General features: G+C 43.6%; 1 long non-coding RNA gene across 1 annotated transcript; it reads right to left on the reverse strand.

Annotated features, from left to right (window-relative positions):
* Nucleotides 1-1,090: 1,090 nt before the first annotated feature.
* On the reverse strand, nt 1,091-2,068 carry LOC119319048. The gene is made up of 2 exons (XR_005154326.1): nt 1,815-2,068; nt 1,091-1,712 (listed from the first exon to the last, which is right to left on the reverse strand). It is a non-coding gene; the product is annotated as an uncharacterized LOC119319048 (long non-coding RNA).
* Between the last annotated feature and the right edge of the window lie 1,795 nt (nt 2,069-3,863).

Raw genomic sequence — 3,863 nt, forward strand, 5'->3', positions numbered from 1 at the left:
CAATCATAAGTGCATATGATTCAAGAAGAGAAAGTATGTTAGCTTATGCCTCTCCCTCATATGAAATTGCAATGACGACTATCGGTCTTGTTAACAATTACCTAAGACAAATCCGCACACCGATCCATCATTATTCCACACTCGCTATTTATAATATTTAGTAATATATTCTAACTTTATGATAACAACACCTACTTTTATATTTTAGTCTCTGATATCATGCAAAGTCATCCTTTTCATACCCACAATATAGTTTTATTTCTCGTTTCAAGTTGGAAGCAAACGTTCGGTGTATGTAGAGTCGTATCAGTGGCAGATAGGACTTGAGAGAATATTGATCTTACCTTTAACTCCTTGTGGGTTCAACACTCCATACTTATCACTTTCACCTTTGGAAATTGCTACGATGATTCCTTGCACTTGGGGATTATCAATGATGCACAAACAAGTATGATGCATGTCTGTTTAATGATTCATGGCATGACAAAGTGCAACAATCAAATAGTACAAATTAAGTGGAGCTCAATATGCAATGAGTTGCATATTGACAAAACACCACATTCGATTATTTAGTTGACTCTCATTTATGTACTCAACAATATTAAATGTTGGTTAACATGGCAAGAAGTGAGGCATAAGTAAACTACACATTTTTAGGCAATTTAAATGAGGCCGGAACAATAAAGAACAATTCTGATAAATCCCCACATGTGCATATAGCAATTTAATGCAAGCAACAATTTTAAACAATTAAACGTTGTTAACACGATGCAGATGACATATCCAATTTATATGCAAATTTTAAGGAAAAGTTAACATCAGCATGATATGAAGCATTTGTCACCGTGGCAGAAACGAAAGGGGTGCCACGACAATGACAACGGAAATGGTACCACGGCAACATTCTAGTTCCGGTAGCTCATGGAGATACTGGTGCAAAGGAAGTGTGCGGAAGTGCGAAACATGCAAAAGATAGTGGGGTGATCCTGGTTACCGGGTTCCCACAGGTTGACGACATGGAAAACAAGGAACGTGCAAACAATTAACATACGGTGCAAATGCGCAGTTCATCTCATACATCACTCATTCATTCGTTCATGGCGGTCGTCCTCGGCAATTATACCTTCGAAGCATGCATTTTGGGGTGGATCGAGTTATTAGAGGGAAGTAGACGTTCTCGCGACGGTAGTGGAGTAGTGGTACACATCTCGAAAAGGGACTTGACGCATCCCAGTAACTTGGGGTCGATGGTAGTTGTTCACGGTCATAGTCGCACGAGTTTCCGTGGATGGCCGATGTAGTTGAACTTGACGAAACCCTCAGCGATAGTAGTGGTGCATGTCATAGTGGAACTCGGCGCATCCAACGTCTTCAGGCGTAGAGGTACTTGCAAAAACCGAGATGGTCTTACGATCCGGCGAGATGACGTGGTTCGGGGCGGTCTCGGTCTTGATGCTCCTTGTCCAACAACTACTAGGTGGTCTTGGCGGAACAACGAAGAGGGACAGTCATGGAGGTGATGGAGGTAAGGCAAAGCTTGCAGCAGCGAGCATGGGAGGCATCGTGCAGGAGGCATAGCCGGGAAGAAGGGCATGAGCACCGGGCGAGGAGGCCTACGGACGATGGGGATGGCCGGAGGTGCAGCAGCGAAGAAGCCGGCGGCGGCTGGAGTAGACCGGGCGCGGGGAAGGGGCGGTGCCATCGACGGACTCCTGTCAATAGAGGAAACGATGGCATCGGCAGCTGTGGGTTAGAGAAACAGGGAGATAGCGAGAGCAGGGAAGAGAGATGGCAGGGCGACGGGGGTTGGCTACCCTTCGGCGACGACCGAGGAATCTTTGGGCGGCTGGAGACCTGCAACGACCACCGCAGCAGCAGCTGCTCGCACGCGTCTGCAAGGGCGCGGGAGGGGCGGATCTCCAGAGAAACGGCGACGGGGGAAGGGAGAGGCCATGGATCGGGCGCAGGAGCTCCTCCCTGGTGTATTGCATGTGTGGCGGAGGCGACAGTGTGGAAGGACGAGGCGGAGAGGGAGATCGATGGGAGAGGGAAAGAGGTGGCGGCGCTGAAGGGGGCATCGAGGGAGAGAGCGAGTGGAGGGGGTCGGGGCTAGGTTTAGAGCGGCTGGAGCAATGGGCCGGCGCAGGAGGTTGGGAAGCCCAGTTGGGCTGGCTTGGTTCTCTCTTCTCCCTCTTATTCTCATATTCTATTTAAAAATAACCAGAAGTTACAAGAAAAGATCAGGGAGTAAGGAGAAGAGTATGGAGTATATAAAAATATCCCTAGGATCCTGGGTTTCTAAGATATTTGAATAAAATGCTTTGACAATTTTCTAGAGGTAGAAAAATAATTCAAGTTCGAATTAATTCAAACTTGACGCATTTTTAACCCAACCAAAACAACTCAGAAAGAGATGATATTTGGCAAAGAGGTAAGTGGCATGGTCCAATAATTATAGGAAAATAATGAACAATTTTATGTGACAGAAAAATGTCACTTGCAATGAATGGGCAAATTGAAAGAAAGAAGCTAGTGATTGGATTCCAACTACATGAGGGATTTGCTGGCAAGAGAAAGATGCAAGTGTGTTTTGCTTTAATCCAAAAGAATGGAACATTTATTATAGCTCCCTAATAATATTGAGAGTATATGTTCTAAAGAGAAATCACCACTGTGAATATCCCTCAATTTAAATGGATCGAAGATCCATACGATTTATTTATTTGATGTGCAAAGATTAATGACATGATGCAATGCAAAAGATGCAATGATGAAAGCAACAAACAAAACAAAACACACGATGAAACTCGGAATACATGGAAGGCATCTGGAGCACCGGTCTTGGGGCGTCACAATGGAGGAGTATGAACGTTAATTTGCATTGCATGGTGCACCCAATGATACTTAATCCGCATTGTGAATTTTTATATTTTTATACTATACATAAAGTTAGTCATAATAAAGAGAAACGAAAGCATTGATGACCCACAAGTGTAGGGGATCTATCGTAGCCTTTTCGATAAGCAAGAGTGCCGAACCCAATGAGGAGCAGAAGGAAATAATAAGCAGTCTTCAATAAGGTATTCTCTGCAAGCACTGAAATTATCGGTAACAGATAGTTTTGTGATAAGGTAATTTGTAACGAGTAGCAAGTAATCAAAGTAAATAAGGTGCAGAAAGATGGCCCAATCTTTTTTGTAGCAAAGGACAAGCCTGGACAAACTCTTATATGAAGTAAAGCGCTCCCGAGGACACATGGGAATTATCATCAAGCTAATTTTCATCACGTTCATATGATTCGCGTTCGGTACTTTGATAATTTGATATGTGGGTGGACCGGTGTTTGGGTGTTGTCCTTACTTGGACAAGCATCCCACTTATGATTAACCACCATTGCAAGCATCCGCAACTACAATAGAAGTATTAAGGTAAACCTAACCATAGCATGAAACATATGGATCCAAATCAGCCCCTTACAAAGCAACGCATAAACTAGGGTTTAAGCTTCTATCACTCTAGCAACCCATCATCTACTTATTACTTCCAAATGCCTCCCTCTAGGTCCAAAGAATGGTGAAGTGTCATGTAGTCGACGTTCACATGACACCACTAGAGGGATGACAACATACATCTCATCAAAATATGGAACGAATACCAAATTCACATGACTACTAATAGCAAGACTTCTCCCTTGTTCTCAGGAACAAACGTAACTACTCACAAAGCATATTCATGTTCATAGTCAGAGGGGTATTAATATGCATAATAGATCTGAACATATGATCTTCCACCAAGTAAACCAACTAGCATCAACTACAAGGAGTAATCAACACTACTAGCAACCCACAGGTACCAATCTGAGG

Source organism: Triticum dicoccoides, chromosome 6A (assembly GCF_002162155.2).
Source record: "Triticum dicoccoides isolate Atlit2015 ecotype Zavitan chromosome 6A, WEW_v2.0, whole genome shotgun sequence".
Lineage (NCBI taxonomy): Eukaryota > Viridiplantae > Streptophyta > Magnoliopsida > Poales > Poaceae > Triticum > Triticum dicoccoides.